General features: G+C 39.6%; 1 non-coding gene across 1 annotated transcript; it reads right to left on the bottom strand.

The window, feature by feature from the left end:
• On the bottom strand, positions 1-109 carry LOC131241781 (small nucleolar RNA R71). The gene has a single exon (XR_009169347.1). It is a non-coding gene; the product is annotated as a small nucleolar RNA R71 (small nucleolar RNA).
• Between the last annotated feature and the right edge of the window lie 14,552 nt (positions 110-14,661).

Raw genomic sequence — 14,661 nt, 5'->3', positions numbered from 1 at the left:
GCACTTTGAGGAGAGTGATCATGAACTTCTCCCAAAAAGAGGAAGAGACCTTCTTCTAATGTTGGGAGAGATTCAAGGATCTTATAAACTCTTGCCCACATCATGGCTATGACATATGGTGGGTCATAAACTTTTTCTATGATGGACTGACTTTGCTCATGCGCCAATTCGTAGAGATGATATGCAATGGGGAGTTTATGAATAAAGAGGCCGATAACACATGGGACTATTTCGATCTACTTACCGAGAATGCACAGTCATGGGACACCTCCTCAAAAGCCTCGACTTCTATGCCCAATCAATCAAGAGGAAAGAGAGGAATATACGTCTTACGGGAAGAGGACAACATAAGTGCAAGGGTGGCAAATCTTACAAGAAAAATCGAGGCCATGGAACTAAAGAAAGTAGAGATGGTCAAGCCTAAAGAGACCATTGAAGTTGTATGTGGTAATTGTGCTAGTAACATACACTTGACACAGAACTGTCCTACCATTCCTGCTTTTCAAGAGTTATCACATGAGCAATAAAATGCCATGAACAACTATCAAAGGCCGTTCATCACCCCTATCTCAAATACATACAACTCTAGTTGGAAGAACCATCACGACTTCAATTGGAGGAATGTTCAATCGGCCAATAAAAATTAGCACAGATCCTAAGAGGATTCGGTTCTCAAACACATTCAAAATCAAGAGCTCTTCAATCATAATACTTTACAAGCATTCCAGGACCTTAACAAATCCATTCAAAGGATTGAGTCACACTTAATGATTAGAGAGATAGAGACTTTTCCAGCCCAACCTTTATCTAATCCGAAACCACAATATGAAATAAGTGACCCAAGCTCTTCAGACCAATATGTGGAACAAGCTAAATCTATCACTACTCTTAGAAGTGAAAAAATGATTGACAAAACCATCTCGACGAGGGTTGAGAAGCCTAAGGACTTGAAAGAGTTTAAGAAAGATGATAGAATTAGTGACGTCTCACATGAGAAAGAATCGGAGGGAGAGTATAAGCTAGTTGCACCATTCCCATACCGGTTGATTTCACATAAACCTCTGAGCAACACTCAATATATTTTTGAGGTGCTTAAATAGGTGAAAGTTAATATTCCTCTCTTAGAATCTATCAAGCAAATTGACTCATATGTCAAGTTCTTGAAAGATCTATGCACTACCAAAAGATGACAAAATATATAAAGAAAAATATTTTTGACTGAAAAAGTGAGTGCCATCTTAAAGTAAGATGTGCCATAAAAGTATGAAGATCCGGGTAGCCCGACGGGCTCTTGTGCAATCGGGGACCAACGGATTGAGCACACAATTCTTGATTTAGGAGTGAGAGTGAATTTAATCCCTTACTCGGCATACGAACAACTTGGGTTTGGTGAATTAAAACCCACCAGGACCACACTTCAACTTGCTGATTGTTTAATCTATGTATCGAGAGGAATGATCGAGGACGTGCTTGGCTAGGTCGATAAGTCATTCTTGGTCATCCATTCCTAGCTACATCAAACACTATAATCAATAGTAGGAATGTAATTATGAAATTATCTTTCAGGAAAATAACATTAGAATTGAATATTTTTTTATAATATGAGCAAAGAACCAGAGGATGTTGAAGATACCCACATGTTAACATGATCGATTCATTTGTAGAAGATAGAACACTTTTGACTCTATACTCTGACACTTTGGAGACATGCTTGGCCCTCTCCCCTGATTTGGATAATGACATGATTAAGGAGATGGATAGCTTGCTTAATGAGACCCTGGTACGTGAAATTAACTGGTGGATGCCCCAATTTGAGAATTTTCCTCGAATTGATATGATGCCTCTACCATCTAATTTCAAAGCACCGAAGCTTGACATAAAGTCTTTGTCCACTGATCTTAAATATATGTAATTAGGTCAAGATGAGATATATTCGGTGGTGATTTCTTTCCACCTTGAGAAAGAGTAAGAGAATATGCTTATTGCTACTCTCAAAGAGCATAAGGGAGCCCTTGGATGGTTGATTGCGGACCTTAAGGGAATTGACCCCTTAATTTATACTCACCGTATTCATCTTGAGGATAATATGAAAACCTCTTGACAACCACAACGCTATTTAAATCCAAACATGAAGGAAGTGGTTAAGGGTGATGTTTTGAAATTTTTGGGTGTGGGTATTATATTCCCTATATCCAACAATCAATGGTTGAGTCCAACACATGTGGTTCCTAAGAAGTTCAGAATCGCCATCTTAGCCAATGCCGATAATGAAGTTGTACCAACTCGAATCACTACTGGTTGGAGGATGTGCATTAACTACATGAAATTGAATTCGTTATAAGGAAAGAGCACTTTCCTTTACCTTTCATTGATAAAATACTAGAAAGGTTAGATGGTCACTCTTACTACTATTTCCTGGACGGGTATTCGAGCTATAACCAGATAGAGATAACCCTTGAAGATCAAGAGAAGACCACGTTCATATGCCCCTTTGACACCTTTGCTTACCGAAGGATGCCATTCGGACTGTGTAATGCCCCTGCTACATTTCAACGATGTATGTTGAGCATTTTTCTGACATGGTGGGAAAATATCTAAAGGTATTTATGGATGATTTCTTTGTCTTCGATCCATCCTTCAGCGATTGCCTTGAAAATCTTAAACATGTACTGAAGAGATGTGAAGAAAAAATCTTGTGCTGAATTGAGAGAAATGCCATTTCATAATTCCCAAGGGAATAGTTCTTAGACACATAATTTCATCCACAGAAATCGAGATAGACAATGCTAAAATTGACTTAATCTCTAACCTACTTCCACCCAAAAGTATATGTAATGTGTGTTCCTTCTGAAGACACTCTTAATTTTATAGGAGATTTATTAAGGACTTTAGTCATTTCACTCATCCTTTATTTAATCTCCTCCAAAAGGATGTTCCATATGCATGGCGCAAAGAATGCCAGAAAACTTTCTCTAAGTTCAAGGATATATTGACCATCACTCCTATCATGCAACCACCCAATTGGAGCATTCCTCTTGAGATTATGTACGATGCATCCGACTATGCTATTGGGGCAGTGTTAGGCCAAAGAAATGAGAAGAAGCCTTATGTGAATTATTATGCGAGAAGAACTCTAAATTTTGCCTAAATGAATTACTCTACTATAGAAAAGGAACTCTTAGCCATAGTGTTCGCCTTAGACAAATTTAGGTCATACTTGATCAGATCCAAGATCATTATCTATTCTGATTATGCGACGCTTAAGTACTTTCTTTCTAAGAAGGATGTTAAATCTCATTTGATAAGATGGATCCTTCTACTCCAAGACTTTAACATTGAAACACGCGATAAAAAGGGAGTAGAGAATGTAGTGGCTAACCATCTCTCTCGACTTGTCATATCCGATTCCCTCGAGCCGACACCAATAAACAACATGTTCTCAGATGAACAATTGTTTAAAATCTCTCAATTACCTTAGTTTGTTGATATTGCAAATTATCTTGCCACATGTTTCACGCCGATACATTGGACTGCACAAGATAAAAAGAAATTCTATGCCATCTAGAACAACCCATATTTATTCAAATACTGCCCATATCAAATTCTGAGGAGACGTGTGCTGGACAATGAATATCATATCATAATCTCCTTTTGTCACTCTCAGGCCTGTGGTGGTCACTTTTGTGCCAAAAAAGACCACGACCAAAATCCCGTGGTGAGGTTTTTATTGGCCCACTATGTTCAGAGACACTTATGAGTTTTGCAAAGCTTGTGAGCTTTGTAAAAAAAATGGGAGGATTGTCCCTTAGAAACATGATGCCACTAAACCCCATTCTGATCATAGACGTATTCGATTGTTGGGGCATTGATTTCATGGAACCATTCCCCCCATCATTTGGATCTAATTACATTTTTCTAGCGGTCGATTATGTTACGAAATGAATTGAAGCAATTCCATGTCGGAATAATGACCACACCACGATCATTCAATTTTTAAAAGAAAATATTTTGTCTCGGTTTGGAACACATAGAGCCATCATAAGTGATGGTGGCTCCCACTTTTACGATAGGCCATTTGAAAACTTAATGAGAAAATATGGCGTTTCATACAAAGTGAGCAACCCATATTACCCATAGACAAATGGTCAAGTTGAAGTTTCCAACAGGAAAATTAAATAAATTCTGAAAAAAACGGTGAATCCTTACGGAAAAGATTAGTCAATTAGACTGATCGACGCTTTATGGGCTTACCGTATAGCTTAGAAGACCTCCATTAGAATGTCTCTCTTTAGACTTGTCTATGGGAAGACTTGCCATTTGCCTGTGGAGTTGGAACATAAGGTCCACTAGGCAATAAAAAAATATAAACTTCAACTTGGACAACGCTAACTCGCTGTGCAAACTTCAGTTAAATGAACTCGAAGAGATCCAGAATGATGCTTATGAAAATTCAAAAATTTACAAGGATAAAATGAAGGTGTTCCATGACTGGAACATCCTTCGAAAATCATTTACAATAGGTAAAAAGGTCCTCTTGTACAGTTCCAGATTACATCTCTTTCTGGGTAGCTTTGCTCTCATTGGAACGACCCCTTCATCATTGAAACTACATATCCTTATGGGGCTGTTAAGATTGAGAATCCAATGAATGACAATAATTTTAAAGTGAATAGACATCGTCTAAAGTCATTTGTTGAAAATTTTGATTCAGAGGATACATCCATCCCTTTGATTGATCCTGTGTATCAGGATTGACCTCCTAGTCTGATGGATGTGTAGTTAGGTATATTGCTTTCTTAGGATCTAGGATTAGAATAGGTTGTTTTTGTTTGTTTAGTTTTCATGCTAACTCCACTTACATGTTGAGAACTTTGGAAAGACTTTAATTTTTCTTCTTTAGGTATTATCTTCTTATCACTTCCCTTTTATTTTCATTGTCTCATATGCATTACTTGTTTACATCTTTTACATTGAAGAGCATGTAGAATTTAGGTTGGTGGGTGAGATTAGGTAGACAAATATGTGTTTTTCAAGCAAAAATCTTTGAAAAATTTTCAATTTTCAATTTCAGAACTCGTTTAGAAAGTGAAAATCTGTGTAATTGAGCATATTCCAAGTACTATGATAAAATAAAGAGCTGAATTTAAAATTTTTGGAGTTTGATCAGCTGAGTAAACTATTGACTAAGCTCACCCAATGATTTAATTAATAGAAAGTTTAAACATCAATTGAATCTAATTCACAATTCACACTTGTTTTCTGTGAATAGTACTAGAATTTCATATTTTAGCATGTATATCATTGAAAAGTGTTAGGAACCAAGTCTAGAGATCTTTATCTACCTTAAAAGATGAGAGGAACCAGCTAGAAAATAGTTAGATTGACAAAAAGGCCACACATATATGTACTTCAAGGAAATTTCACTAAAAAGAAGGAAAAGACTAAAAATAATGCGAAAAATGTCCGTCAATATAAAATTCGAAGCTGAAAACAGAAGAAAAAGGGGATAGGTTTGAAATCAATGCTTGAGTTAATCTATTCGCATTGAAGTGATGAGCATGACTGACATTATGAAACAATAGTATCTTTTATGAAAAGTGAGTTAGGATTCACCGAGCACATTAGAAACTTGATGTTTGAGCCCATTTTATTAGTTAATTGATATAGGGGGACTTAATTCAATTGTTTACCCATGAGATTCGGCTCTAGATTATGAAATTATCACTATTTCATCTTTGATTCTTATTCATTTAAACTTGATTGCACAAAAGTTTGTTTTCTGAAAGGGTTTTGAAAATTGAGAGTTTGAAAGATTGTTTCATGCATGTTTTGCTCGGGAATAACAAAATGATGGTGGGGGTGTGTTGAGTGTCAAATATTGTAAATTTCTCCTGTCTATATCTTAGTTTTATGAACATAATAACGCTTAATCGATATAATTATGTATGTTTGTCTCGCGAGGTGATTTCGAGAGCTTAAGGTGAAATGGATGCTAAAAGAAAGTATTCAATGTTTAATAATTGCCAAAGCAAGGATTAGATATTTGGAGGCTAAGATTAAAGATTTCAAGAGTCCAAGATCCAAAAAAATAAGTGAAGAAGGAAGAAAATCGAATTTGCAAAGTGTACAAATTTAAGAGTTGCTGAACTTGACTGTTCGATGTCATTGACCATAGTTGATTACTTCGAAGTAAGTGTTCGATGCCATCGAAAATCGATCAATCACATTAAGATTTTAGTGAAAATTTAAGTTTATTGTTGGATAATTGGTTACAAAGTTCGATTCCATCGAAGCCAAGTTTCGATGTTATTGAAGTCAATTCAATGACATGGAGAATTTTTGGATTTTCAAGTTCAACTTGCTGGATAGTTCTGGACCAATTTTAATTGCATCGAAGAGATTTTTGATGACATCAAAGACTTATGCAATAGGAATGGTGCGGAGTTTTTAATTCGAATTAATTTGAACTCCAACCATTGATGACATCGAAGTGCCATCGAAGGTGCGCAGAGTGCATAAAATAGAGGTGGTTTCCAAAGTTGGTAGAATAAAGCCTATATATTTAGTGTAATGCCCCGAATTTCAAGGGTCGAGCAAAACTCAACTCCCGAGATCCAGCACATCACTTATGTAACATGGATAATGATGTTTAAATCTTGTCTATAGTAATATATTAAACATGAGTGGGATTATGCTAAAACAATATATTATACTCCAGAGATAATGTAATTAAGCAAGCGGAAGACTGAAGTATATGTATTGAAATAAGTAAGCGGTTCACAGCCTCTAGAGTATGATGATGTATCAGGGTTTAATTTATACAAGGTTTGTTTCAAAATATACAAAATGACAAAATGTAAGTGTCCAACTAATCCATGTATCCCAGTAATCTTGTCGGATCAGAACGAGGTCTACATAGAGCCACCTGATAGATGAACGTATGAGAATTCCTACTCCTCATCTATGAAGTCCAACTTAGCTGCATAGAATTCGTCCTCACCTGCGTCTACAACAGAGTCTGGTTGGTGTTTTAAAACACCATCCCAGAGTAGGAGTGAGTGATCAACTCAGTGGTACTATAAGACAAAGGTTAACATGTTATCAAGTCAATCAAGTAGTAATGATAAAGCAATACAACAATTACTTCCTATCTACTCTTGTTAATGTAGGAATGGTGTGCAGTAATGATGCATGCCCTCGCATAAAGCACCCTCACATGCGACTCCGACAACCAAGTTCACATATGACAAATTTCCTAAAGTGCAACTTCCTCACCAAAACACATACATTGCGGTGCATGGTCGTGTTAGCCGAGTACTTAATTAAGCTCATTCATACGACATGTTCGGAAAGCTAAGGTACCTCCCTTTATACCATTTACCCAACCAAAGGATCCATCAAGGGTCGTCAATCCTATTTATTCACATACGATAGGCAAGTTGTAGGGCATCATCCCTAAAGAAAAGTAGTGGATAAGCAAATTTAAGAGTTTATACTCGCGGTCACTATGGGGAGGCTCATCACCTCAGCGTAGGCTGACAGCTTGAACACGGTGTCCCATACCACCATACCTGGCTAACGAGTTTGGGTTACTCACTGGTCATTACGGGGAGGCACGTCACCCAAGCGTAGGCAAATATCTTGATCACAATGTCCCATACCACCATGCCCAGCTCATAAGTCTTAGTAGATCGTGGAACTAAGGTTGAAACGGGCTTTTATATTGGTAAGTGGTACCTTAGATTCAAGCAGTGATGTCCATACATGGTAAACATACAATAGGCCAATCGGTTTATTTGGTAAGTTCGATTGGTATGAGCACACATTGACTTAATCGACATAGAGTGCATAAGCACCCCTTATGGCCTAACCACTGTCGACAATTGCCATGCAACACGGATTCATCGAGTTACCCAATGTGGCAAGACTAATTCAGCCACCAGTATAAGGATTGTTATCGATTGCCTAGGCCACGTTGTAGCTCCAATCTTACTCAAATGCAATAGATAGACACATGTGATAATCATATCAGCATTTAACAAACAATCCAAATAAATACCTCGTTTGAGCATTTCATCAAACACATTGGACATGTCACCTCACACGTGTATTTCATCCATAAATTACGTAATAGCAAATATGATTACATGAAAGAGACTATACATGTGATTAAGGTAATTGAGAATCTTATCTTAATACACTTAATAAATACAATTCATCAGCAATTTCTCATTCAGACATTTAATCAAACACTTAGACTACACATCACCAAATACATAGACTAAATTAGTTACGACAAATATTATGGTAATTCCTTACACAAAGAGATCATCATGCATATGACAAACATGTATCCTAGGTTTACAGTCATGACAGGCACAAATCACAATTTCATGTTCATTCAAACATTTCAACAAACACATGGAATGCATCTTGTTTTCAACATAGTTCACACATGCATAATATATCAAAAATGTTGTAACGAAGATCATATGGTAGCAATCATGTTAGACATAAATCATTAGCTCCTATTGAAAGCATTGAAAACCATAACCTAAATATTTATAGTCCGCACCTTTCGTCGGAATACTCGATTCGAACGCGGTTCGAATTCTACGTTCCCAAAAATGGAACGTCGGGCACTTAAGCAATGAAATAGCTTAGCTATTTTGTCGATTACTCTATTTGGATCTCTAAATCAAGATTAGGGTTATATTTTCTTACCCAAATCGAAACCGAAAACGATTGTGTAGCAAAGTGGAAGGGTGATTCAGTGTATGGAGTAGCGGGGAAGAATCACAATAATGATCTCAAACCTTCCCTTCTCTCCTCACTCCTTTCTCTTCTTTTCTCTCTTCTCTATCCTAGGGTTAGAGAAATTCGTATGGAATGGGAATGGAGTGGTTTAAGGGCTTTATGTAGGCCTAGAACTGATGTAAATGGCCCCAGGGCCATGGTATACTTAGTTCATAACCAAAGGGTATCTGTTTTCAACAAACAGGGCTCATTTAGAGGCCCATTATTCACTTACATCGTAGGGGAAGTTCCCTGATAATGGATCTATACCAGGATTGTGATTTTGGCGCAATTGGATAGGCCGATCGACTGTATGTCAGATCAACGGTCGGACTTGCTCGATCGGGGTTGCAAGTTGACGGATATGAGCAGGAAAATTTCCTTTTTCCCTGGGTGAAGTTTGGTCAGAAATTGACGATCTGAAATCCTCAATTTCGCGCGCAAACGAACTACCCAATTTACTTAAGTTTCAATACATTTTCTAAAGATATTCGCGTTTCTTACACACTTTACTCAGGGGTCAAGTTGTGCATTTTTTGATACTATCTGGGCTCGATTCCCGTGATGGTTGTCAAGCCCAGTAGGATGGACATAACCCTATAGTTTCGTGGTCATCGAACTTTCGATGTGCGGTCCCGGTTCGATACGGAGTTTCAATGTATTCTTGAGAGCGACATGCTCGTGGGATTTCTCCTACGTTCTCAAGTAGTGTTGAGTTAGCGATTTTGATGGTTTTGGGTCTTGCTATTTGTGTAAATGGTGGTCTGAGCTAATTCCACCGATTAATTTAGTTCAGTACTTAATTAATTTTCGCCTAAATTTCTAGAGAATACGGTCCTTAGGGATTTCTGCCTGAGGTGGTACTCGGGCCTTTGTACGGATTTTTTTGAGATGTTACAATCTACCCCCCTAAAAGAAAAATTTTATCCACGAAATTAGTACATTCTCGTACTCCTCGAGGATCTGAGGCAAGTTCTTACGGACTTCGGCTTTTGTTTCCCAAGTAGCCTCTTCCTTAGTGTGGTGCGTCCATAGTACCTTCACAAGTGGGATTACTTTGTTGTGTAGCACTTGTTCCTTCCTATCGTGAACACGTGTTGGTCGCAGTACATAGGTAGTGTCTTCACTTAACTGTACTTACTCCCATTTGATAATATGGGAAGGGTCAGGAACATATTTCTTCAAGATTGATACGTGAAACACGTTGTGTACGCCTGTGAGTGGTGTGGGCAAAGAGAGGCGGTATGCCACCACACCCACTCAGTATAGAATCTGAAATGGGCTAATGAATGTCGGTGTGAGTTTCCAATTCTTGCCAAATTGAAGGATTCCCTTCATTGAAATTTTTTTTTGAAATACGTGGTCCCCAACTGCAAATTCCAGCTGTCACCGTCTGGTATCGGTGTAACTCTTCTGTCTACTCTGGGCTGCAAGAAGTCGACGCCTGATAATGTCAATCTTCTCTGAGGTTGCTTGAACCAAGTCTAGGCCAACCAGACTCTTCTCGCCAACTTTTGACCAATAATGTAGAGCTCGACATGGGCACCCATACAAAACTTCATAGGGAGCCATGCCAATGCTCGCTTAAAAGTTGTTGTTATAAGTAAACTTGGCATAAGGGAGACAGTCCTCCCAACTGTCCTTGAAATTAAGCACACAAGCTCGCAACATATCTTCTAATATCTGATTTACCTATTCTGTTTGCCCATCGGTCTATGGGTGAAACGCGGTACTGAACTTCAGTTTCACTCCCATTGCTTCTTGGATTCGAGTCCAGAAAATAGACGTGAATCATGTGTCTTAGTCCGACCCAATCTCCATGGGAACTCCATGCAGCTGTACAATCTCCTTTTTATACAACTTAGGTAAATCATTTGTTGAATTTAAAACTCTAATCGGGAGGAAATGAGCCGATTTCGTCAATCGGTCCACAATCACCCAAATGGAGTCATGCCCCTTTCTCGTCTTTGGTAACCCAAAAATGAAATCCATAAATATGAAATTCCTCTTCCATTCAGCTATGGGCATGGGCTAAAGTAAACTAGGAGGTCGACGATGCTTGGCCTTGACCTGCTGGTACATGAGACAACGGGACACAAAGTCTACTATGTGGGCTTTCATGTTGTCCCATCAGTACGAACGTTTCATATCTCTATACATCTTTGTACTGCCTAGATGCATCACCATCATTGAATTGTGAGTGGCTTCTAGGACTTTTCTTCTCAAGTCATAGAGATTCAGGATGCACAGGTGGCCACGATATCGTAAACCTCCGTCCGAGCCAACTCTCCATTCAGATTCTTCACTGTCACTTGCTCTTCTCTCATCTTCACCAACAGTTCATCTTCTTCCTGAGCCACAATGATTTGGTCATCAATAAGTGGCTATATGTGGATGTGTGCGATGCTCTCAAATGACTCCTCTACTATAAGCTTCTGTTCGAAGTCTCGCACAAACTCTATCATATTCCACTTTTTTATCATCACCGGAGCTGTAAATTCTATTGTCTTCTTGTGGCTCAACGGATCGGCCACCAGGTTGGCCTTTCCAAGATGGTAGGAGACCTCAAACTTGAATCCTTCAAGGTCTCTATCCAACGTCATTGCCTCATATTCAAGTCTCTTTGAGTAAAGATGTACTTGAGGCTTTTGTGATCGCAAAAGAGCTTGAACTCCTCTTTGTAGAGGTAATGTCTCCAGAGCTTTAATACGAAAATGACCGCGGCTAATTCCAGGTCATGTGTGGGATGGTTTTCTTCATGTTTCCTCAACTGTCGCGATGCATAGGCAATCATTCTATCCTTTTGCATAAGTACACAACCCAAACCAACACGAGATGCGTCAGTGTATATAGTATATCTGATCCCTTGCTCTAGCAATACTAGCATAGGTGCGGACGTCATCTTGTCCTTCAATTCCTGAAAGGCTGCTTCTGCTTTCTCGTTCCAGGAAAACTTAAGATCTTTTCGAATGAGTTGAGACAATGGTCTGGCTATCTTGAAAAAATCTTTAATGAATCGGTGATAGTAGCAGCAAGTCCGAAGAAACTCCTCACTTCTGTAACTGAGCCGGGCTTTTCCCAGTCCTGTACCGTGGCCACCTTGGGAAGGTCCACGACAATTCTTTCCTTGGATACCACGTGTTCCAGAAACTTGACTTCTTCTTTCCAGAAGTAGCATTTTCAGTATTGTGCAAACAACTGATTCTTCCTGAGAGTATTGAAGACTGATTGCATGTGTTCTTCATAATTTTCTGACTTTTGGAGTATATTAAAATGTCATTTATAAACACGATGACGAATCGGTACAGATACGGCTGAAACACTTGATTTATGAAGTCCATGAACATGGCCGATGCATTTATAAGCCTAAATGGCATCACGAGGAACTTGTAGTGCCCAAAATTGGTTCTGAATGCTGTTTTCTGTACGTCTTCATTTCTGACATGCAACTGATGATACTTGAACTGTAGGTCAATTTTTGAGAAATACTGTGCCCCTTTCAACTGGTTGAACAGGTCATCTATCCTATGTAGAGGATACTTGTTCTTGACAGTGATGTGATTCAGTTTGCGATAATCAATACACAATCGCAACAATTGGTTTTTCTTCATTACAAACAACACAGGTGCTCCCCAAGGAGATATGCTCGATCGTATGACACTTGAATCCAACAGATCATCAATCTGTCTCCTCAGTTCCTCCATCTCACATGGAGGCATGCGATACGTTGGTAGAGAGATAGGTGTCACACTGGGCACTAAGTCGATGGTAAAATTGATCTCGCGTTGAGGAGGTGGTCCAGGAATTGTTCTGAATACGTCCATGAAATATTGGACTATAGGCGTGTCCCCAAGCATTGGACAATCAAAATTTTCTAATAAGGAGGCGTAACAATGAATGCGGTGAGCACAATTGACTTGAACAGGGAAGGTGAAGATCGTGCCCTCGGGTCCATGGGCTGTCACCAATCTGGGATCACAGTTGATCTCTGCCTTCTTTTCGGTGAGTCTATCCATACCGAGGATGACGTCGTAATGATGTATTATGGTGATAATTAGGTCAATACACACCACCCTGCCCTCTAAGTCTATCAGGCAACCCTTACATAGCTTAGTGGTGTTTGTGAAGGCTCCAGCAATCGCAATGACTCTCACTCCAACTATAGGGGTAATATTCAACCCTAACCACTTGACTGTAGAGTATGATATCATCGAAATAGTGGAGCTGGTGTCCACCAACAGGAAAATTGGAGTACCTTGGATGTGGGCTATGACTTCGAAGCCTAAAGGCACTATAGTTGTTGACTCACATGCTTTAGCTGCAAGTGCGTGTACACGGGCTTATTGCGGATGATTTGGTTGCGCTGCCATAGGTTGTTGTGGTGGCCTATTTTAAGGTATGGGTGGTCGGTAAAATGGCTGTACTGGTGGTGCTGATCGTAGAGGCGGAGCTGATATAACTTGTGGTGGCAGGTGGTTGATCTTCTTAGGCGGCGTAAAACCATTGTCCCTTATCTTACTAAAGCAAAAAGGCTCGTTATGGTTCGTCTTCTTACAGTAGACGCACCAAAAATCTGATCGCCTCGGCGGGGTCGATGGAGCCATTAGCCTGGGAGGCGAATTTTCACTTGGCCTCTTATCGAGGAATGGTTGGTTTGGCAATTCAGGTCGAGGCCTTGGGGTCATGGGCATACATGTCTGGGACAATCTATCTCTATCTTGGTCAGCTTGCAAGGACATGTTCATTAGCTCAGCATAGTTGCGAATGCTAGCGCAACACATCTTAGTGCAGATATCAGTCTATAAACCCTCTCAAAATTGTCGCATCCTCATCGGCTCTTCTGCTAGGATCAATGGAGCATATCTGGCTAGCTCCGTGAAGCGGTTCTCGTATTCTGCCACTGTCATCCCCCTTGTCGAAGGTGAAGAAATTCACTCTCCTTTTCATTACGGTAAGTGAGGGGGAAGTACTTTCCATGGAAACAAGTTTCAAATGCGTCCCACGTCCACACATATCCTGCAGGAACGGTTCGTAGGATGTTGTCCCACAAAAGACTAGCCTCCTTCTCAAACATATATGTAACAAGCTCCACTTGCTCTGCCTCAGTATAGTGCAACGGCTTCAGCATCTTAGATATACGATCTAACAAATACTCTGCCTCCTCGGGTCGGTGAGTACCTGCAAATGTAGGAGGGTGGAAGCGCTCAAATAGGCCATCGGCAGTCATAATCCTAGTGGGCTGCACAGGTGGCATATGCAGGACCATATTCATGTTCTGGGCAATGACCCTCATAATAGTGGTAAAAAACTGTTGCTATTGCTGCATCAGGAGCATCATCTGCTCTAACCTATTAAGAGGAGGAGCCACCTGAGGCATGTGTGGCATCGACGAAGAAGCACGGTTTTGTTTCAGAACCGGTGGGTCACAAGGTGTTGGCCCATTAGTGGGGCAAGTGGTCGGCTGTGAATCCAGCATTATGTCACTATTCGGGCCCAAACCGGGGTCCGTATGGCTATCGCTTAGGAGAGGTGCCCCGTTAATCGATCCACCAAGTGCAAGACGTTCTATATTCTGAGTGTTTTTAGGAGGTATTCCCTATATACAACATAGGGTGCAATATGTGTAAGATTAAGATAATATTATCCAATTTTTCGAACATTCTACACATTCCAAATCAAAAGAAGCTTCATGCATTTCATTTAGCCAAAACTTATCATAATACATGAGATGTAGTATTAAATGAATTATGACAGAAGATGCATGTGAGATTATTTAGCAAAAGCTTTAACACTAACTACACTAACATCCAAGTAAGTCGTCCAGGGCTATAACAAAGAAAATAAGAAACAAAGAAAACCAGAAGA

Source organism: Magnolia sinica, chromosome 3 (genome assembly GCF_029962835.1).
Source record: "Magnolia sinica isolate HGM2019 chromosome 3, MsV1, whole genome shotgun sequence".
In the NCBI taxonomy this organism is placed as follows: Eukaryota; Viridiplantae; Streptophyta; class Magnoliopsida; order Magnoliales; family Magnoliaceae; genus Magnolia; species Magnolia sinica.
This window is presented reverse-complemented; position numbering and strand designations above follow the sequence as displayed.